Here is a 24,231-nt window from a genome sequence, read left to right as displayed (position 1 = left end):
CCTAGCTTCCTTGCCTCCACCGTCACCCGTCGATCCACCAGCTCCACCGGGCTCCCTCGTCCCTCCAGCTCTGCCTTGGTCGGGCGTCGACCCGCCATCGCCTCAGGACTCTTTCGGCTGCACCTCGTCGCTCCATCCCACCGGCTCTATTGGGCTCCTTCCTCCCGCCAGCTCCACCTTGGTGCACCTCAGTCGCTCCGGCTCCACCGCGGATCTCCGGATCTCCGCCTCCGCCTTGGTCGCCAGAGCCCTCGGCTCCACCCTGGCCCCCCGGATCCTCAGCATCCCCCTGGCTCGTTGGCTCTCCGTCTCCGCCTCGGACTCCTCCACCACCTGCTCCACTGCCATTGGTCGGCCCCCTGGAGTCAGCGGCCATTCCTCCTCCATGGCTCCTCCCTCCGTCGGCTCCACCGTGGGTCGCCATCATGGCTGTGGCCTGGGTCCTGCTTGACTCCTCCTACTCCGGTCCCCTTTTGTCTCCTCCCTGGCTCCTCCCTCCTTCGTCGCCTCCCTGGTCTCTGTCTGTCAGCCCCCTCCCGGGTGTCCATCCTCCTCCTGAGCCTCCTCCCAAGTTCCCACCCATTTCCCCGCCTCTGTTGTTCTATGGTGTGAGGACGCACCTTCCGGGAGGGGGCCAATATGTCAGGGTTCTGGACTGTCTGTGTTTTGCTCCCCGTGACCCAGTTTCTCCTCGTGTTAATTGTGTTAATTTGATTCCAGCTCTATCTATTTTGTCCCTCGTTATCCAGTCCTTATAAGCCCCAGTCTGTTCAGTTTGTATTTGTCGGGTCTACCAGTGATGTACGTGTGTCTATCTCCTGTTCCCTGTGTTGGATTTACCCTCTGTGTTGGCTACCATTTAAAGACTCTTTCGATTATCCACGGCTCCGTGTTCCTTCCGGCAGCGTAACATGACAGATACACTTCTAGGAGACCGATGTGGATTACTTGGATTTTATTGTTCCTTTTAAACTGAGTGAATTTTAATTACTATACCCCAACCCTAAACCAGTGTTGATGTGTAACTAACTAGAAATAACAACTAAATTAAGCTGCTTTCAAAATAGTGTAGTTTTTCCAACTAGCTACTTTTTCCAAAAAGTAGCAGTGTAGCAAGAAAATAATAATAATAATAATAATAAAACAAACATTGAAGTATTGGGTTGATACTTCATAACTTTCCTGGTTTTAAAAATGTTTATAAACAAGATTTATTTCATTCTTTAATAAAAATGTTGTCATACATAGTGAGGTGTCAGAGATAAAACTATGCATTATTATTAATAAAATATGACTAAATGCAATTAATTACACAATGCAATGAATTTCACAATTGGTCTACAAACTGTAGAAGATGTCAGGTGATTTGATTTTTTTCACTGCATTTTTCTGCAACAAAGTGAAAATAAAAGACTTAAATTGATATAATTTCAACAAGTTTAAGTCACTCAAAAAACGAAACATACAATGTAACAATTTTTCCAACCTCCAAAGAGCCGTAGCCGTATCCAAGAACCACATACACTCAAGAAACCCATACAGCTTGAAAAGAAGAGTATCTTTGGTAACACTTTAAATAATCGTATCTTTTGTTAAAAGGTATTGCAAAGACCTATTGAAAACCTTTATTTTTAAGAGTGTAAACATACAAATACAGGCAGAGAGCAGCAGCTGCAGGAGTGTGAGCATTCGCTGTTTACTAATGCATCAGCTTAAGGGGGCGTTCTTTATTCTCTCTGCAGATTGAGATGACATGCTTCCAGGGCTGAAGGGCCGCAGACAGGACTAATGTCGTCTGTCTCCGACACAGCAGCATCAAAGTAGCAATGTGTGTGTGTCCAGGCACTCTTGAGCCTCTGTTAGCATTTAATCTGATTACATGAATCTGACTGGGGGGCAGCAACAGAGGGGGCGTCAAGGAGTCTAAATTCATTGGGCTGAGATGACTTATAATCACTTTACACAAGTCATACCCAAAGAATGCCTAATCTATTCTCTGCTTCATCATGAGTGTGCCTAACAAATACACACGTGTGTGTGTGTGTGTGTCTGCAAAGAAAAGTTGTTTTGTTATGCAGCTCTGTGACCCCACCAATGTGGAGTGGAAAAATAATATTGGCTGTTGTATTATGGGAGCATGGCCGATTAAATGTCAACGAACAGAGAAAGATGATAAAGGCCACATGATGAGAGAGGACATGAGAGGAGGACAGAGAAAATGTAAAAAAAAAAAAAAAAAAAAGGATTTTTCATTCTTATTAAGGAAAGTATATTAACAATGAAAAATATGACACTATTTTTTTTTGTCATGCTACATTTCTAAGGAGCCTTTGAAGTGACATTTACTAGAAAAAAAAACTTTTGCACATGCATGAGAAAGATGGGAAACTTCATGTACACAAAAACCTTGCATATCAACGTTAAATTTTTCCAGTGTATATAAGAAAACATTAGGAGTATGGGAAACTTATTAATGAAAATGTTATATGTGCATGAACATTCTGCATGTTTGAACACAAAAATGTCCCTGCGTTTGGAATATGTTTACATATTCATGTTACTGTTTCCGGTTAGCGTATATCTACAGTTCTCCTGTGCATGTGCAAATGTTTATCATGCGTAAACATTTTTGGTAAACACATAAAACTTTGCCTAGGGCTCGACAGTGTGAGGGTTTCACTCACATTTGCGACTAGTAAATAGTAATAGTAAAGCATATGCATTTCAAAATAAGAGTTCTAGTATATTTTGAGCTAAAATATAATTAAAATTCCTGTAATATGCATAACGTCTCCCCCGTAAAAAAAAAAAAAAAATGTTATATTTAAGAATGTGTGTGTGGGTGGGTGGTTGCCTGGTATTCCCTATGTTATGGAGACCAAATTTTTTAATTTGTGGGGACATTTTTTTTTTGTGGTCCCAATGAGGAAACAAGCTTCTAAATCATTCAGAATGAAGTTTTTTTGAAAATGTAAAAATGCCAGAAAGTTTTGTGTGAGGGGTAGGTTTAGGGGTAGGGTTAGGGTAAGGGGATAGAAAATACAGTTTGTACAGTAGAAAAACCATTGCTCCTATGCAATGAACCCATGATGATAGGAGTACCTCTGTATGTGTGTGTGTGTGTGTGTGTGTGTGTGTGTATGTCATAATGCTCATATTGATCCAGGGTCGGTACATTCCAGCCCACATACAAATAACATTCAATTCTTACCACTTTATGCACAAAATTGACTGATAATCATGCTGTTTGTGGGAAGCTCCAATCAATCCCTGTAGAGCATTCTATAAAGATAACTGAACAGACAACAGTAACTGAAGAGGGTGGAGCTTAACAAAGGGTCAATTCATAATTCATCATCCTTTTGCAACTCTTTTCTTGAGTCTGACTCAAAAACCACATAAAGAAGCAAGCAAACACACTACAGAGAAAGAGAGAATGAGAGAAACAAAGGATTTCTGGCTTGCAGTGGTTGGATGACGGCGCAGACACAGACGAGGCATCTGCTGAATGGGACACTGTGCCGGGAGTAGCAAATTGAGGTACGTGTAACACGACACAAATGAACAAAAAGTATTTAGCTAATGATTTATTATTTAAGAAGGCTCCTTAACCCCTCGGCTAGGCCCGGGCTCTATTGTAGACAGATCTGAAACTAGATAAGGGAACTTCTAATGGCAGTCAGCTGGCAGGTGGGCAAGTGAAGACCCAGCGCAGGCCCAGCATGGGTTAATCAGTGTTAAGTGATATTTGACCGTGGAGCAACGGCGCCCGAGTCACTGAATACAGGGGGTTTAGAGCGTTTGTCAGCACAGGTAACTCACCTGAGGAGGCAGCTGGGCCAGAGCGGTGAATCCGTTGGTAGTGCTAAACACGGTCAAAGACAGTCTGGATTTACTTTCCTTCATATACACACTCAGACACATAGAAACACAGTCTTGTACACCTGCAGCTAATGTTGTCTTGTGCTGGGTCATGTCAGGGTACTTCAATAAAAAGGTTATTCAGTCTTCCTGAAGTGTGCTGTCAGAGTAGCTAAAGTGTCACATGCTAATGTGAAATGCTAGCTATTGTTAACGTCACATGTAAACCAGTAAAATAACTAAAAAATATATTAGAGCCATTTTAAGAACATTTTTCTCAGTATTTAAGATTTAGACTTTCTGAATAATAAGTTATATTAGATCATGTTAAACAAAATGGTGCAGTATAATAGCATTGGCATGTGTTTTATGGCATATTACCATGTTAAGGTCTGTGTCTGAATATCTCTAATAGTAAATAGTAGGCAAAAAACAGTATGTGAATTGAGTAGTAAGGCCAAATTCGCCATATTCATAAGACAGTAGTCCGAAAGTAGTCAGATGACCTACTGATATTTCCGCCAAAATTTCAGTGCCCATAAGGTGGATACTTTTACTATCCCGTGAGGCCATAGGAGAGCTGTGAATGGCAATGAAGCGATACAAACTAATGCCATAAGTCACATGACAATGACAACATGGTAGCTGTAGTACATCCAGATTTCATTCATACTACATATATTCATATGTAGTATGAAGACATATATGTCTTTGCGCCGTAGAACCAACAGATGGAGGGACGGGTGGTAACTGGCAGGAGTCTCAGGAGGAGGACGGACACCTGGGAGGGAGCCGGCAGACAGAGTCCAGGGAGGTGACGATGGAGGGAGGAGCCAAGGAGGAAACAGGAGGAGCCAGGGCGGATCAGACGGAGGAAGGAGCCAGGGAGATGACAGGAGGGACTTGGAGCATACGGCGCCAGGTGGGACCCAGGCCACAACCATAATGACGACCCACGGTGGAGCCGATGGAGGGAGGAGCCATGGAGAAGGAAGGACTGATGACTCCAGGGGGCCAACCGACTGCGACGGAGCAGGTGGCGGAGTAGCCTGAGGCAGAGACGGAGAGCCGATGAGCCAGAGTGACGAGGAGGATCCAGAGGGCCAAGGCGGAGCAGATGGCTCCGGCAACTGAGGCGGCGGTGGGGATCCAGAAGGCTGCGGTTGAGCCGGAGCGACTGAGGAGGAGCTGAAGGGATGGAGGAGCCTGACAGAGCCGGAGGGACGAGGCGCAGCCAAAGGAGTGGAGTCCCGAGGCGACGGATGGTTGACGACAGACCAAGGCGGAGCCGGAGGGACGAGGGAGCCCGGCGGAGCCAGTGGACTGATGGACCACGGTGGAGAAGAGGGAGCTAGGAGCCATGGTGGAGCCGCTGGGTCTACAGGCCGAGGCGGAGTCCGGGGCTTAGAGGCTGGAGGCGAAAGCAAGGGCTTCTCCAGCCAAGGTGACGATGGAGGATGGCAGACCCGCGGAGCTCGCACCGTACCGATCGTGGGCTGAGGGCGAGCAGAGGGGCTGCCAGACAACAGCGGAGGAGGAGGCAGGAGCGGGCTTTCCGGGCTTAACTCAGTAATGGGAGCCCTCTCTGCTTTGGAGTTGCACAGTCCCAGATCCGTAATTAGCTCGCCCTCAACCACGGTGCAGGGGGCGGAGCTCCTCTCCGTGCTTTCACTGTCCGCGGCTTTCTCCCTCGCGGCAGGCATTGTAGCCGGCTCTCGAACCTGGTCTGACGATCTGAGAGGCTCTGGCTCCGTGGCGATCCTCAGCTCTGTCGCACTCCTTGGCGATGGCTCGTCAGTCGCGACGGGCTCTGGCTCTCCATCAGCGGTGGGCTCGGGTTTGCGCTCCACTCAGCGGGGCTGGGCTCTGGGTCTGGCTGTGCTCTGGATCAGGGATAGACGCTCTCCAGACACCGGAAAATGGCTTCCCTCCAGCTCAGTCCAGAGGTGTCTGGGAGGTCGACGGGACGATAGTAATTTGCCCTGATCCAGAACAGTGAGTTCAGCGTCGTCGAGCGCCGTTAAAATGGCGAGCTGGCTGAACTCAACCGCATACTCCACCAGGGAAAGGTCCTTGCGGGCTAGGGCGGTGAACTTGGCAGCGAGGGGATCCATGAGGAACTACAGTAACAAAAAAACACTGAATAAAACGAGGAAACAAGACGGAGGGGGAACACGAAGTTATACTGTTTCTTGGTCGAGTCTTCTGTCACGATACGCTGCTGGAAGGAACGAAGGAGCCGTGGATAAACGAAACTGTCATTTATTAAATCCAACACACAGGGTAAATCCACACTTGGAAGGGAAGGAAGACACACATACACAACTGGTACACCCTGAACAGACTGGGGCTTAAATACACAGGATAAGGAGGGAATTGGGAGGAACACAGGTGAACAGAATGACAAATTAAGCACAAGGTTTACATATAAAAACAGTTGGTAATGTCTAAAGTGAAAGTAAACAGTTGAGAGAAAAACAGATGTGTGCCTGTATATTAGATGCATGCAGGTCTTAAAGTGACAGCAGACTAATACTACTAAACATGCTGCTGCTTGTCAATAAAGGGATAGTTCACCCAAAAATGAAAATTCTGTCATTATTTACTCACTCTCATGTTGTCCCAAACCTGTATTAATTTCTTTCTTGTGCTGAACACAAAAGAACATATTTTGAAAAATGTGGGTAACCAACAGTTTCTGGTTCACATTGACTTTGATAGTAGGAAAAAAAGTTCAGGTTTAAAACAACTCTCGTTCAGGATTAAAACAACTTTGAGAGTGAGTAAATGATGACAGAATTGAAGAACTTTAATACAGTTGCTTTACTAAGAATCAATGTATAATTTAGACAGTGAAGTGTATGTAATATTTTATTTTTGTTTTTGTCCATTAAATTTCTTGAATGCTACTGCTAAAAACATACTGCTGTTTTATTTGTATATTATGTGTATTTGTAATGTGTATCTTTGTTCTTATTTTTTAATAACAAAGATAAAATAATGACAAAGATTTATCGTGATTTTCCTAAAAAAAAAAAAAGTGAAATGATATTTTTGCCGCATTGCCCACGCCTTATTCATACTATATAAAACATGCTTATTTTCAATGGTCACAAAGAGCAATGTAGTACCTACTAAGACAGTATGTGATTTCGGACACACCAATGGGCTTTTATTGTTTGTTTACTTGATTGTTTTGACACAACTATGGTGGTATCATTAAGTTAAAATGGTATTAAATACATAAAGGATATTTGTGTTTATTAACATTTAATTATTGCAGGTTTGAGTCATATTCTGAGTTTGCATTTTACGGTTTTTATAGATTTTTAGAAATACTGAATCAGTTTTTTTGCAATGAGTGAGATGAGTAAATGCATGTTCACAATTAGTCTAGAACTACTGTATAATAACCATCATGTTCACACAGCGCACACAACGCCTCTGCACTTACTCCTGATTTCTCTCAACATGGGGTCAGGAGAGCTTTCAGTCAATAAATGGGAAAACAAAGTAACTTGTGTTACTTGTAACACGTTACCCCCAACACTGCAGTAGTTGCCAAAAGTGATGTCCGGCCTACGAAAAGCTTCAGCCTTTATTCAAGCAATTCATTATTAAGGATTTTGTAAGGATATTATGTAAATATAGTGTCTTCTTCTTCCCAATATATATTGATGATTATGATTATTTTACTTGACTTTTAAATATAAATACAATACACATGTTATTTTAGGCAACTTCTCTAATTGATACTGACATTGCTCAAACATTACATAAAAATCAATGCCATTGGGCAGCATTGAAACACACGCTCAATTCATTTTACTCCCGTATCAATTATTCCATTTATCAATTTTAAAAACTTAGAAACACACATAAATGGAAGTAACCTAATGTGAATGTCTTCATTGACTTGCTACTTTGCATTTCCTGTTGAAAGAAAACTAACTTACAAATATCAGATACTAAGAGGCCCAAACTAAAAATAATTGAGCCGGAATACCTACTCACTGCTTCCTAATTGAATAAAGACACATTAGGACGGCGACCATCATGGAAGCTGCAGAAGAGAACGTTCCTGGCTCTCGGTTTGGGCAAGAAAACACCATTTTCTCTCTGCCTCCTACTGGATGATATCTGAGTCCCATTCTCATGTATTAAACTGGGTGAGCAGGAAATCAGTCCATATGAAAAAACAACAGCGGGGCTTTTTGTTCCACAGCCATAAAGTAAAGGCCTGGAGTTCCAAAGAGCAAGCTATGACAGCACAGTAATGAAGACTGGGTAATTGGAAAAAGGTTTTGGCCTGAAACATCTCTCTACAGATTTCACCAGGCTTTTAGCGCTGTCTCCCAAATCAAAGCCAAACGGCAGGCAAACCAAACAAAGCGCTAACACAAGACACGCAAACGTAAATGAGGTCTGATGGGTCGGAGTTAGACGTACGTGAGTGGGAGAGAGCGAAACGTAAACTGGATTCGCAAGAGTGTGCACTTATAAATCGTACATCATAGCAGGAGGAGTATTACAACAATAACCCTTGAGGGCAGATGGGATTTTTACACTGTAACATCAGTCATTCTGACACATATCTCTCTCTTGCCCCTCCCAAACTTCCTCATCTCTCTGTATTCTTACATAAAATGGAGTTGTACTGTACGTTTATAGAAGCCAGGTGGGATGAAGCTTCACATAAACCAGCGGCCATAAACGTGTGGAATAAATTTTTCACTGCCACATGTGGAGCTGACACTCAGATAATAAAGCAGAGAGCGAGTGAGCGTGCACAGAGAGCAGATGAGACCTGCGCCGCAGCGACTGAACAAAAGCCTTTCTCTGGAGTTACTTCAGTGATGACTCAGTGGCTTACGTTTACTAGCTTATTTAAAGCTTCTGTCTGCTTTCAATACAAGTTAAGCTCAATTGACACCACTTTTGGCACAATGTTGATTACATTTATGGTAACACTTTACTTGAAGCCTGTATAATGAATTATAAAAAATATTCTTAATGCATTAATTATGTCTTGTAATGGACCTTATAACACATTACATGATCTCATGAATAATTGTATCTGTCAAATTACATGATGATAATTAATTTTTACACCTTACTAAGTATAATGTATTAAAACACATGACAAACAACCAATTTCATGTGTGACGAGTATTTTATGTTTACAATTATTTATGATAATATACAATGTAATCCAATGTTAATTATGAATACCTTTATAATGCATTAGAAGTAACGGCTTCATGCAAAGTGTTACCAAATTTGCTTCCACTTGTCCTTCCTATTCTTTAAATAAATTAATTAATTCGTTCATTCATTAATAATATTTAAAAAACGTCAAATCTGGGTTACATTGATACACTTACAATGGAAGTAAAGGGCCCAATTTGTCAAGTTTAAACAGAATAATGTTTTTATGAAATGATAAACTTCACATTTCGTTTTTTTAAATCCTCAAAAAAATTGTCTCCATTCATTTCCATTGTAAGTGCCTCACTGTAACTTCAATTTTTCAATTAAATTGAGGTTAAGGATGAGTCAAAATGATTTTGTGGTAATCAACATTGTGCCACAAATGCTCTTGATTGAAGTTATACTGAACCCGGAATATTACTTGAAGGCCGTGCTCGTGTTTTTTTTGTTTTTTTGTTTTTGGTTTTTTTTCAGCTTGTAAGGGCGCCAATTTGTGGCCGTTGCATTAATTATATGTGTGAACAATGTGCAAAGAGCATGACTGACAAGGCCAAGGTGATTAACTTTGGCTCAGCTCTGCCTCCTCACTAATTACCTGGCCATTCACTGTGTCAAAACGAACTGGATCTTTGGTACACACAAAGTGCATGTGACTGCATGAGTGAATTTGTGCATACGACTATGAGTTTTTGTGTACTGTGTCTGTGTGTGTGTGTGTGTGTGTGTCCGCAGTCAGCCACCAGCCTACAGGCTTGATGTCAATCAAACAGTGCTCTAATTAAAAGCATCTGGAAGAGGCTGCTGGGGAAACCAATCACTATCAAAGTCCCATTTTCATATGAATGGCCTTTTTTAATTAAACTCAACAGCTAATAAACGCCTGTATCAAAAAGATGGAGCCGTTTAACAGACAAAGCTCTTTCGCCTAAACCAAAGGAAGAGGAGAAGAGACAGGGATGAGAAAGGAATAGAAAGAAAGCTGGTAGACGCATTGCCTTTGAACCTGTTCTGCCTTTTGTTTTTGTTCTCGCGGGCACCTTGCCAGCAACTATTAATGTGGGCAAAGTTTATTTAGCATTGATGGTATTAAAGACACAAGTTGACAACGAGAAAAGGAGAGAAAGGTGAGAGAAACACAACAGTAACTATCTCTGGAGCTGATGAAAAGAGAAAAACAAACACGTGTGTGTGTGTGTGTGTGTGCAATGTTATAAAACTGAGTGGACTGAATCAAAAATATGAACAAATCTCAAATGGCTACAGTTGCTTTCACTTCTTAAGAATGACAAAGGAAAATCTGGACCTATTCTTTTACTGTCTCTGAAACCTAGTGAGATGCAAAATAATGCCTGGGTAAATACACACAAGCCTGGATCGAAAAAACATATATTTTGTAAACATTCTGGAAATTCTTTAAGCTATGTTTCATTTTCAATACATGCTCTATTGACATATAAAATAATATCGTCTTGAGACATCCTTCTGTTTATAAAAATAAGCAGAAGTTATGTGGTTACAACTGTGCTTGTTAACATGAAACTAGTGTGATTGAACAGTTTGATCTAAAAAGAATTCAAAAGTATCGGTAAGTAATATTTACACAAACACTTTTGCACGCTTGGATATATACTGATAAATGTACAGTGAAAATAACTATTGTCATAATACACTGTTTTCATATCATATGGCTGATAACTTTGAATATAATGTACAGAATTACATGACAGAATGGATGACAAATGTGCAAAATAAATGTAATGGCATTGAGCAAATTTAAGCAATTAAACACCATAAAATGTAATGGTGTTTGATGTAAAATGTAACACCAATTAATTCCATGAAAAAGATTTGTAAACATGTCTCTAAAGTTGTTCAAATGCAAAATGGTTCTAATTCAGATGCAGTAAATGTGTTAATTATACAAATTTGGTCACACTTTAATTTGGGGACCAATTCTCAGTAATAACTAACTATTAACTAGAACTTTTGCCTAATATTAATAGTTAGTAAGGTAGTTGTTACGTTTAGGTATGGGTTGGATTAAGGGATCTAGAATATAGTCATGCAAATTAAGGTATTAATATGTACTTTATAAGTACTAATAAACAGCCAATATCCTGGTAATATGCATACTAATAAGCAACTAGTTAATAGTGAGATACTGAGCATTTTTCAGTTTTTCTTTTTTAATAAATCTGCAAAGATGTCAACAATTCTGTGTCTGTCTGTCAATATGGGGTGCTGTGTGTACATTAATGAGGAAAAAAAATTAACTTAAATGATTTTAGCAAATGGCTGCAATATAACAAAGAGTGAAAAATTTAAGGGGGTCTGAATACTTTCCGTACCCACTGTATATTTTAATGTCTAAGCCAATGTACAAAAATGTGTGCTAGAACTTTATGTATGATTACCTAATATTAATAGTGTGATCACAACTTGGTAACCAAGGCACCCAAAAAAGGTTGGTAACACACAAACCAGAAGTTACATGACCAGTAACCACTAAAATGTTACCTCACTTCATTTCCAGCGATATCGTTGATTTGATTGCAAATGATTGCAAAGATACTTTTTAAACTGAACTGAGCTGGATGATGACATCACTGAATTCAATGATGAACTGCCTTTAACTGAAAAATTTGTGTTTACTATTGTCATTTTGCATTATTGACACACTATTTTCCTAATTAATGCTGTTCAGTTGCTTTGACACAATCTGTATTGTTAAAAGCGCTATATAAATAAAGGTGACTTGACTAAAACTATGACTTTACAGCTCAAATAACACATTTTTCTGGAATGGAATTATGGAAAAATTGGAAAAGGTGTGTTTTAATAAAAATACAAGCTTATTACAGTAGTAAATGACACGCTACAGACGCTGTCCATAGAGCTTAAAGGGATGGTTCAAAAAGGTTCCAAGCTTTATAATGGCAGTGAATGGGTGATATTCAATAGTCCAATTGAAGACCAATAAACTGAGTCAATCCATCATAAAAAGTACACCACACGGCTCTGGCGGGTGAATATGCGGTGAATAAGCAATGCGTTTGTGTAAGAAAAATAAAAACTTTATAAACTGTAATCTCTAGCTTCCGCTGACTGATATGCGCTTTCACGAGAGAGTGGCGTTCCAGCGGATGACGTAGGCGTAGCATAAGCTTAGGTGAGAAGTTGTGTAAAGTTGTGTGGAGCACTTTTTATGATGGATTGGCGCAGTTTATTGGACTTCTGTTGGGCTAATGAATATCACCCATTCACTGCCATTATAAATCTTAGAAGAGCCAGGACATTTTTAAATATAACTCTGATTGTATTCGTCTGAAAGAAGAAAGTCATATACACCTAGGATGACATGAGGGTGAGTAAATCATGGGGTAATTTTCATTTTTGGGTGAACTATCCCTTTAACTTTGTTTGAACCCTTCACATTGCTTTAAAGAGCATTGTTGGAAATTATGGGTCAACGTGCAGTGGTTACATTTTGTTTTTGGACTGCTAACTGATTAAAACACTTCTTGTTTTTGTTAATTATAAGTGAATAATGAAAAGTGTCGTTATTAGGGCATATCCATAGGGTGATCTCCTGACTGCAGCGAACTGTTAGCTCCATTTCATAATTTTAGGCAGGCCTGATATCAGAAGGCTTAATTGGAAATTAAACACTGAATATCAAATCGGCTTAAAAGTGATGCCAATTATTTCATGTTGATCTGAGCTGGTGATATTAGACCCCGTTACGTCATTAGGACTGGCCTTTATGAAGGAATACAAATGTTTGCTTTGTTCCAGGACCGGATAACATTAGTGTGCAAAACTGAAATCAGAGAACACGCTGACCTTGTTTTGCTGTTCCATAATTCAGACACACACACACACACCCTCAAAATACATCCATACAGGAAGTCGGACATGTTTCATATACTCTGAACAATTGCTTTTGACATTTGGACATAAGTACCATTAAAAAGACACTGCTTCAGACATGGGATTTAATAATGCTAATGCCAAAATCAAATCAAAGCAATCAAGACTTTAACATTCAACATTCAGGAGTGCTGGTTCATTTCAAGATAAGTTTGAAGTGTAACGCTTTCACCTTCTGATCGATACAACTAAATCTCCATTTAAAGTAACTGTTAGAGGTGAATTAATCGACTGGATTTTCCAAGGCACCTCCCAAAGTTCTCAGCTGATAGTGTAATTTTGCTTAATATCTTCACACATTTAGAGAAAGACTGGTTGAATCCTTCAAAGCCGCCACTCCTGCTCAACAGCCTTCTTAATTTCCTCTTTCACACTTCTTCTCAAACTTTTAACATTGTGACCCCGGGAAACATTTGCAAACTATAACAATAAAATGAACTTGTAATGAGCAAAATAATTGCACTTCAAACACGGCATGGCTGGTGGAGTTTCTGTGCCCAAGACGGGCCTAATTTATAGATTACATGGCTCATGAGCGCCCAAGTTCAGAACACAGAAATATTGGTTGTGAAGTGGGGAAAAAAGGCCGCCTTCACGAACGAGTCTCCAGCATTCTTTAAACTTGTGTAATGGATATGCTGCGGGCGTTGGGGCACATTTACCATGCAAAGAATCTCCATTCTGCACGCAGCCACTTCAAAGGCAGGGGAACTGTGTTTCAGCCAGCCAGTGGGGAAGAAGGAAGGGGGGAAAAAGACGCTCGGCAACGTGCATTCGTCTCCTGGAGTGACAGAAATTGGCGGGGGGTGTTTAAAGAAGAAAAGATCGAGCTGATCTGGGACTAAGTCTTTTTCAGTCAACACGGCAGTGTTCCTCTATCTTCAAAAAACTGAGAGAAATAACGGCTGAGGGAATGACAGAGAAAGTTAAATAGAAAGAAAGACCAAGAAAATGAGTGAGGAGGGCATTAAAAGCGCTTTATTTGTTCCCATTTCCTTTGCGAGAGATGTGAGGCAGGAAAATGGTGCCATGCGGTATTTTCATATCCACATCCCCTGAAAATAAATGCATACATGGTGAAAGAAATTTAAAGTTGGAGTGATGACCCTGTGACTATTAAATTAATTCAATGAAGGTGCACCAATTTTCATCATTCTGTCATGACAACTCTTGGAGAGTTTAGCATGGTAATATACATGGTAATGTTAATGTGTTTGGTTTTGGCGGAATAGATCTGCTACACTGGTGCTGCAGCAGAGCAAGTACTGAGATGTGCTACTGCCAATACATTCGCAGACATGCTGCTGCACACATACATGAATTACCCCTGCAAATACAACATACATTAAATTATCTATAGCAGATCTATACAGGTGGAGCTGGGGAAGGTGAAGGGTGTCTGAAAATGCGCTGCAAACTGCTACAGCTAACACTTGCCAAGTATTTAAATGTTTAGTAGCAAGCTCATTTGCTGCTGATGCGAAATAAACCAATCAGCTGTACTGTGTAGATAACAATGTGCTTACTAGCAGATTAAATTAATAGATGGCCTGCTGCACCATCTAGAGTTTCATAACAGAACAGTATTTTTTGCCTTAGTGATATTTCAAAAGAAAGCTGACATACATGTCAGAAGAGGGTTTTTTAGCAAATGTTTAGCAAATATTAAGTCTCCTCCACAGTTTGTAAGATGTAACTAAACATACGCACATTCAAAAGATGTAAAAAGGCATTTAAAAATAAGCATCACAGCACTTTTTGGATCTGATAGAGAAAATAATTGGATTAAAATGTTAATATACTTTTATTTTCATTGATCTCATTATTTCAGGTCTACACCACCACTTACAATACGATCAAAATTGAATTCAGATTGAGTTCAATCAGATCGATTGTGGTGTTTACATGAAGGCTTTTCAATCTGATTACAGATTACAGATTATTTGTTTGTAAATAAACAGAGTTTATGTTTGTATTCATATATATTTCAGATGCAATAGTCATTTAATCACCCTCTTTTTCTTTTCAAATGTTTGACACAAAGAGAGAAATGTGTAAGAATTATACTGGTCACTACTCTTTTCCAATTGCAATCAATGGGGAATGGAGCTTTCAAACTTCAAAAAGGATTCAAAAGAATCATTAAATAATTTTTAAAATGGTCCATATGACTTTAGGTGAGGAACAGAACAAATTTAAGTCATTATTTAATGAAAATATTGACATTCACCTTAGCTTTGAGAGTTCATGAGTGAATCAGTAATTCTTTTGATTGAAATCTTTTATGAATCAATTGATTCAGTTCACAAAACCAGCTGAATGATTCCATCTCAAATTGGACTGATTCAGTTCTCACGGACTCAATGATCTGGTCACAGTGCTTAGTAGCTCACTGGAGGGGAAGATTTTTAGTGAATAATGACTTAAATTTGGTGTTTTCCAAAAGTTGTACGGGTTTGAAACAAGAAACAATGACAAAATGTTCATTTTTGGGAGATCTAAGCTTTTAATGTGCATTACATACCAAGACAGTCTTCAGTTTTCCTTGCATTTTCACTTCTTCCCTCACTATTGCCTTCCTCTTCCACGACCCCCTTCTCTCTTTCTCTGTCTTTCGCTCTCTCACTGCCTTTTTCTGAGTTTATCTGATTGGCAACCAGCCACTGTTTTCATTAAGCGCTGTTTTAAGGGGTAGCATATGTACATTAAAAACCACGTTTTAACCTCTGTAATCCAGATATACAAGCATACACACATGCTTACACACATACACACACTTGCAGAACTTGTGAAGGAGTTTGGCGACCGGTTCATGGCAGGTTAGTTTAAACATGTCAGATGGCTTCCCCCTTGTCACTGCTGGTTTATAAACAAATCCTTCTCTCTCTCTTTTGCGTTCTCTCCCTCCAACACAAGCTACATAAACATAACCCACATACCTACTGAACATTTGATAAGTCAAATTTTAAGAAAAATTACTGATAAATTACTTTGACATGAACTTCTGCTGGTGGGATTTGCAACATCAGCATTTTACTGAGTAAAATTTCTCCTTAATCTCACATTTATATCAAGAGTTTTTTCCCCCCCGCCACGACAGAATAAATAACTTCCTGATACACACTGACCCATTCCTTCATGCTTGGTTGACTGGAATGTAACTGTATCTCTCTCTGTCTGTCTGTCTCTCTCTCTCTCCACAGCAGCAGCGGCAGCCTACGCAAACCATTAGTCTTCCCATCGGTTTCAGCTAATTTGTCTCCGGCTGCTGCGTGATTCCAGCTCCATTGTGTCCAATTAAAATTCCTGCATGTGTTTTCCCTCAAAATTAGGTTACTTGTGCAAATTTACACTAATTTACTTACCTCTGGAGCTCAGCATTCAAAAGTGCTGTTTGTTTAACATGCAACTTGAACCCGACTGTTAACCCATATCCACACACACACACAATCGCTGGACAACAGTTCACAGATCGGACAACTCATTCTATTATGGTATGTTTTAAAACCACTGAACAGCTTCATCAAACAACTGAGGTTTGATGGTGGTCGATCACAGTGAGATGTGGGTTTTGATTTGCAGTGTTGAGCCTTTATGGTTTTCCTGAAGTTTGAGGGTTTGGTGACAGTCCAAAGAGAAGTTTGCACACTCAAGAGATATGTGAATCTGTAAACCAGCATAAGACGTGGGAATTTGAAGAGTTTATGCTGATATATGTGGAATGCTGCAGGCATGTTGTCATAGTCCTTGACCTTTTACCTCTTTGATGCCAGGTTAAGTGGCTCTAGATATCATCACATGCTTTTTTAGAACAGTTGCTGTTGATATCATCTTAATGTCATGTCATCCAAGTGAAGATGCCATTAAGCAAATTATATCTAACATAGGGGTTTTCAATCTTTTAATGTCAGAAAGCTCCAAATATTGGGAACCCTTTTTGAGGAACCAAAAAAATGATATATATATATATATATATATATCATTTTTTATATATTATATATATATTTAGCTGCCTTATATATATAATATATATATATACATACCAGATCTATTTCGCCAAGATCAAATACATTAACATTGTCATATCCATTGCCATGCTAAAAATTTTCAGAGAGTTCTCGTGATAGAAATATATATATGTATGTGTATAATGTTATATTTATTATTTATATATATTTAGTTATATTTATATATAGTATAATGTTATTATTATTATTATTATTATTATTTTAAAGTCTAATAAATGTTAAAATTGATAGCTCTCAATTATACTGTAATGTTGAATGGCTATAGTCAGATTGAATGTGAAATTATTGCAATATACCCATGACTGAGGTGCCCTTGAGCAAGGCACCGAACCTCCAATTGGTCCCTGGGCGCCGCAGCAAGTGGCTAGCTCCACCTGTATAGATCTGCTACGGGTTATTTTATATGCTATTTGTGCAGCAGCAGTATGTCTTAAATACTCACAGCATCATATCGGCTTATGTAATGGCAGTAGCAAGTTTCTGTACTTGCTTGCAGCAGCAGCAGCAGCAGCAATAATTTACAAATACAGCAACAATCAACAGCAGCAGCAATTCAGCAGTAGCAGCAGTGTAGCAGATCTATTTCGCCAAGATCAAATACATTAACATTGTCATATCCATTGCCATGCTAAAAATTTTCAGAGAGTTCTCGTGATAGAAATATATATATGTATGTGTATAATGTTATATTTATTATTTATATATATTTAGTTATATTTATATATAGTATAATGTTATTATTATTATTATTATTATTATTTTAAAGTCTAATAAATGTTAAAATTGATAGCTCTCAATTATACTGTAATGTTGAATGGCTATAGTCAGATTGAATGTGAAATTATTGCAATATACCCATGACTGAGGTGCCCTTGAGCAAGGCACCGAACCTCCAATTGGTCCCTGGGCGCCGCAGCAAGTGGCTGCCCACTGCTCTCGGTGTGTGTGTTTTGTAATTTCACAGTTGTAATACCATAACGTGAAAGCGCCGCTTTTCTATCGCGAATGTGCCGAATCTGCTGATGTAATTACAACCACTAATGATAGACAAGGGGAGGTGGAGGCCGGGGGAGAGCTGAGTTCTCGTGCCTCCGTTGGTAAAAAAAAATTTGCCAATCACCATCGAGTGTTCACTTTCAGCGCTGAGGAGTGTTGAGAAAAGAAACTTCGCAAGGGAGGCTAGCCTCCCTCCCTTCTGATATCAACCAATCATCATGGAGACGTAAATTACATGATATTAGTTTGAACGTCTCCTGCTGCGATGATAATGTACCAAGTCAGTGGTTAAGCAAATAATAATAATAATCGGCAGGGATCCCAGACCAATACAATTAGTGTGCCTCCTCTATTTTAAAACCCACGAGCCGCCACTGGTTACCATACTTGGCCACATGTCACATCACTTTACTTTACAAAATTTTGACCGGTAGTGAAAAAGAACACTTCAGCAGACATGATTTCCAACCAGTCTTTAGAAATAAAATGGTAAACATCAAATTTAGTATTCAGTCAAAATGGTAAAGATTTGAACTCTTATGTATAGTATTTATAATTTATATATAATGCCCTGCTTTTATACACACACACACACAGACACACACAGGGAAGCTACTGCTAGTTCCCTTTCAGTTGGTCACGTTCGACGTATGTCGGAACTGACCGACGAATTGGGAAGCACTTTGGGAGACCAATCTACTTAGAGTATAAGAAAAACGAGCCAATGCATATTGGGCTCTGCGCTGCAGCGCGAGTATTTAATGAGCAGCCGGCGCGTCGCATATTTGCTTTTCGCTTCGGAGCCGAACACATGTGCTGTTCCTGCGCGTGTGTTTTCTTTGGAAAGTGGTGGAAGACGAGCTGCTCGTTGGGAAGGAGCCTCTGCATGTCTGGTGCGGGTGTGACGGCGCTGACAGTGTTGGTCGCGATCTCATGAGAGAGCAAAAACAGCTGTTCTCACAGCTCGCTGGAGAGTGCGCCTTCAACGAGTGTGAGTGCTCACAACAGGCTTGCACTATTTGTACTGTTGTGTAGTCGTGGCCATTTCCCCTGTGCGTTTCAGCACCAGTAGAAAGCAAATTCCTAAAAGAGCACACACGGTTTGATCCTGCGTCTTTTTCAAGATGTCATTCAGACCGTGTGCTACTGGATGCGGTCACTACCTGGCTCCGGTGATGGTCATGATTACTGCCTCACGTGTTTGGGCCTCGCGCACGCTGATGTGGCACTCATGGATGGTACATGTTCTCACTGCAGGAACATGACCATCTCGTTGTTAAGGTCGAGACTCCAGTATCTTGAAAGGACTGGAGCCCCTTCGTACAGCCACGCAGGGTGAGAACGTAATGATTACGAAAAAATCAATGATTATGATTATTGTTTTTCAATAACTTGTTAGTTTCATTTTAGTTTTTCATTTATTTTAGCCTACTTCGGTTAATAACCTAGGTGACCTGAGGATTACAGTGAGGAATCCCCCGCCGAGTCAAACTCCTCGGGCTCCTCACTCCTCCATGACACTGCAACCAGTGGAGCCTCCAAGAGGGCGTGCTGGTCTGCCTTGTGCGGCGCCAGTCATCACTTTTGGGGATCCCCCGGAGGACCAGATGTCGGTCGCTGCATCGGAGGGTGAGTGTCCTCCGGAATGAAGATTCAGCTGCGCTGCCCCTTTCAGGTGTGGCAGCATTGCCCGAGTCAGACCCAGAGATGGCTACTATGCTTTCCCGGGCCGCCGCCACTGTCGGGCTCGAGTGAAACCCTCCACCGTGTCCCGAACCCTCGCGGCTGGACGACTGGTTTCTTGGAGCGGCCTGTGCTGGTTCTCAACGCGCCGCCCAAGTACCTTTCTTTCCGGAGGTGCATGAAGAGGTGACTAAATCGTGGACAGCACCTTTTTCTGCCCTAAGCCGGTCTGGTCCTTCTTCCTTCTTCACTACCCTCGATAGCGGGGCGGCTAAGGGGTACGTGGAGCTCCCCCCAGTGTAGCGGTCTGTGGCGATGCAACTGTGTCCCAAGACTGCTACCTCTTGGCGGGGTAATCCGTGTCTCCCCTCCCGAGCGTGTAAGTTCTCATCCTCTCTGGCGGGCAAGGCTTACACAGCTTGTGGAGAAGACGCTTCCGCCCTGCATGCCATGGCGCTCCTGCAGGTCTACCAGACCAAAGCGCTCAAGGAACTGCACGAGGGTAGTTCTGACCCAGGGGTTATGCAGGAACTGCGTGCAGCGACGGACCTTGCCCTACGGGCGACGAAAGTCACTGCACGCTCCCTGGGTCGGGCGATGTCCCCCTTAGTGGTCCAGGAGCGCCACCTGTGGCTGAACCTGGCAGATATGCATGAGCCCGACAAAGTTCAGTTCCTCAACGCCCCTGTCTGTCAGGCCGGCCTCTTCGGCGACGCTGTTGAAAACTTTGCCCAGCAGTTTTCAGCGGCACAGAAGCAGACGGAGGTGATTAAGCACATCCTGCAGCGCCTTCATCTGCTCGTCGCTGAGGGCGCCCCCTGGCGGCCACCTCCACTCTTGCTCAGCCTAAGCAGCAGCCTCCACCTAGGCGGCTGGCCGCAAGGGGAACGCCCAGTCTGTCCAGGCCCCCGCAGGGCTACCAGGCCAAAGCGCTCAAGGAACTGCACGAGGGTAGTTCTGACCCAGGGGTTATGCAGGAACAGCGTGCAGCGACAGACCTTGCCCTACGGGCGACGAAAGTCACTGCACGCTCCCTGGGTTGGGCGATGTCCACCTTAGTGGTCCAGGAGCGCCACCTGTGGCTGAACCTGGCAGATATGCATGAGCCCGACAAAGTTCAGTTCCTCAACGCCCCTGTCTGTCAGGCCGGCCTCTTCGGCGACGCTGTTGAAAACTTTGCCCAGCAGTTTTCAGCGGCACAGAAGCAGACGGAGGCGATTAAGCACATCCTGCCCCGACGACCAGCTGCTGCCTCCACCCAGTCGTCGGCTGCAGCGCCTTCATCTGCTCGTCGCTGAGGGCGCCCCCTGGCGGCCACCTCCACTCTTGCTCAGCCTAAGCAGCAGCCTCCACCTAGGCGGCTGGCCGCAAGGGGAACGCCCAGTCTGTCCAGGCCCCCGCCAAACCAGGCAGTAAGCGTAAGGGCAAGCGGCCCTGAGACGGGCTACCCAGAGATGGGAGGATCTGCTCTCCGGGAGATGGTGTCCGGACCACTCCCTCCCCCGGAGGAGGGTCGGGTGGAGAATCCTTTGTTTCCTTTTGTTTTTGTTCCGCCTGGTACCCACATTTTCAAAAAAAGAGCAATTTCCTCTATCTCTGGGTTACAAGTGGACGCGGTTGGCAGTGTGCGACGTGTTGCAAACACCTTGCCACTCCCTTCCCCCTCTCTCTTCGCCAGCAGGCAGCAGTGTGTGGGTAGAGGACTCCACCGGGCCTTCTCTCACGCCCTCTGCCCCACCCTGGAACCAGGTAAGTGTGGCACAGCACACGCAGACTCCACTTCAGGCCGCCTCAGTGCCTCCATAGTCGAGTGCCTGTGTTCCACCACGCTGCCCCACCCCGGGTACGTCTGTGGTTCCGTTGGTCCCGCTTGCACGGTGTCTGGGAGCCTGGCTAGCGCTCCCCAGCCCATCTCACTGGCTCATCTGTACCATCAGACTCGGCTATGCTATTCAGTTCGCTCGGCGTCCCCCCAAGTTCAGGGGCATCCACTTCACCTCTGTGCGGAACAGCGATGCCTCTGTCTTACGGATGGAGATCGACATCCTACTGGTGAAGGACGCGATCGAGCCGGTCCCTCCAGCCGATATGAAGGCAGGGTTTTACAGCCCCTACTTCATTGTGCCCAAGAAAGGTGGTGGGTTACGGCCAATCTTGGACCTGCGAACCTTGAACCGGGCCCTGCACAAGCTCCTGTTCAAGATGTTAACGCAAAAACGCATTTTCGAGTGCATCTGTCCCCTGATATTGGTTTGCAGCGATCGACCTGAAGGACGCGTACTTTCATGTCTCAATTCTCCCTCGACACAGGCCATTCCTATGGTTTGCGTTCGAGGGTCGGGCTTATCAGTACAAGGTCCTACCCTTTGGGCTGTCCCCGTCACCTCGCGTCTTTACGAAGGTCGCAGAGGCAGCCATTGTTCCACTCAGAGAAAGTGGCGTTCACATTCTCAACTATCTCGACGACTGGCTGATACTGGCACAGTCTCGGGACCAGTTGTGCGAACACAGGGACAAGCTTCGTCACCTCAGCCTGTTGGGACTTCGGGTCAACTGGGAAAAGAGCAAACTCTCCCCTGTGCAGAGGATCTCTTTTCTCGGTATGAAGTTGGACTTGGTCAACCAGACAGCGCGACTCACAGAGGAGCGCGTCCAGTCAGTTTTGAACTGCTTGAATTCATTCAGAGGCAGGACAGCGGCCCCACTGAAACAGGCTCCTGGGGCAAATGGCTTCCGCGGCCGCAGTAACGCCGCTCGGGTTGCTTCATATGAGGCTGCTTCAGCACTGGCTTCACGGCTGAGTCCCGAGAGGGGCATGGCAGAGCGGAACGCACCGAGTGTCTATCACCCCGTACTGTCGCCAAACCTTCAGCTCGTGGTCAGACCCTTCGTTTATACGGGCGGGAGTCCTCAATCGTGCAGCCGACGAGCTCTCATGACAGCCTGCGCCTCCGGGAGAGTGGCGGCTCCATCCCCAGGTGGTCCAGCTGATTTGGGACCTTTTCGGAGCCGCACAGCTAGACCTGTTTGCCTCTCCGGACTCGACCCATTGCCAGCTGTTTTATTCCCTGACCGAGGGCACCCTCGGCACGGATGCGCTGGCGCACAGCTGGCCCCAGGGCCTTTGAAAATATGCGTTTCCCCCAGTGAGCCTTCTCACACAGACACTGTGCAAAGTCAGGGAGTACGAAGGAGCAGGTCCTGGTAGTTGTGCCATACTGGCCCAACCGGACTTGGTTCTCGGAACTTATGCTCCTCGTGACAGCCCCTCCTTGGCCCATTCCTCTGAGGAAGGATTTGCTTTCTCAGAGGCAGGGCACCCTATGGCACCCGCGTCCAGACCTCTGGAAACTTCATGTCTGGTCCCTGGACGGGACGCGGAGGTTCTAGGTGGCCTACCCCAATCAGTGGTAGACACCATCACTTCCGCTAGAGCCCCCTCTACAAGGCGCCTCTATGCTTTTAAGTGGAACCTGTTCGTTGATTGGTGTACTTTCCACCGGGAAGACCCCCGAAGATTGCCGCAATTGCCGCACATCACGATGCAGTTGATGGTAAGTCTCTTGGTAAGCACGACCTGGTCGTCAGGTTCCTTAGAGGGGCCTACCTCGGTACCCTCTTGGGACCTGTCTCTGGTGCTCACGGCACTGCAGAGACCTCCCTTTGAACCTTTGCAGTCAGCTGAGTTGAAAATTCTGTCACTAAAGACAGTTCTCCTGACTGCATTGGCTTCCATCAAGAGGGTAGGGGACCTGCAGGCATTTTCGGTCGATGAATCGTGCCTAGAATTTGGGCCGGCTAACTCTCATGTTGTCCTGAGACCCCGGCCTGGATATGTGCCCAAGGTTCCTACCACTCCCTTCAGGGACCAGGTAGTGAGCCTGCAAGCACTGCCCTCGGAGGAGGCAGACCCAGCCCTAGCTTGCTGTCCCGTCCGAGCCTTAAGGTGCTACGTAGACCAGACGCAAAGTTCAGGACCTCAGACCAGCTCTTTGTCTGTCACGGAGGCCGGCAGAAGGGGAATGCCGTCTCTAAGCAGAGGATGGCCCACTGGATAGTGGATGCCATCACCCTGGCTTATCAGGCACAGGGTGTGCCCTGCCCGCTCAGGTTGCGGGCTCACTCAACTAGAAGTGTTGCATCCTCCTGGGCGCTGGCTCGTGGCGCCTCACTGGCAGACATCTGTAGGGCTGCGGGCTGGGCGACCCCTAACACATTCGCTAGATTCTATGCCTTCGTGTGGAGCCGGTATCCTCCTGTGTTCTCACCTCAAACGGGTAGAAGCACTGAGAGGCCCCGGCTTCGGGTCGGCTTGCAAAACCACTCCAGAGAGTCCATATAGTAGACCCTGTTGAGCTCCTCCGTCCCCTCGGCAGCCAGACGTGGCGGAGCGTCCGGCGCCAGGCCTTCACTCGCTGAATCCTCGAGAACCGGTAGAAGGCTGGGTTCCATATGTAAGACCCAAGTGGATCTCATATGTGTAAAGTCCACGGTATAGCCTCGAGCCCGTGTTTCCCCGGCA

General features: G+C 43.7%; 1 long non-coding RNA gene across 1 annotated transcript in view; it reads left to right on the top strand.

Moving 5' to 3' along the window:
* LOC107744842 (uncharacterized) overlaps nucleotides 1-23,627 on the top strand; it is a 25,096-nt gene extending 1,469 nt beyond the window's left edge. Inside the window, exons 2-4 of the long non-coding RNA XR_001640528.1 lie at nucleotides 1,249-1,254; nucleotides 15,663-15,667; nucleotides 23,615-23,627. This is a non-coding gene — a long non-coding RNA (uncharacterized LOC107744842). The remainder of the gene's footprint in view (nucleotides 1-1,248; nucleotides 1,255-15,662; nucleotides 15,668-23,614) is intronic.
* Nucleotides 23,628-24,231: the final 604 nt, after the last annotated feature.

Source organism: Sinocyclocheilus rhinocerous, unplaced genomic scaffold (assembly GCF_001515625.1).
Source record: "Sinocyclocheilus rhinocerous isolate Xijiao unplaced genomic scaffold, SAMN03320098_v1.1 scaffold3911, whole genome shotgun sequence".
In the NCBI taxonomy this organism is placed as follows: domain Eukaryota; kingdom Metazoa; phylum Chordata; class Actinopteri; order Cypriniformes; family Cyprinidae; genus Sinocyclocheilus; species Sinocyclocheilus rhinocerous.
Note: the sequence above shows the minus strand (reverse complement) of the source record. Positions and strands in the feature narration are given on the sequence as shown.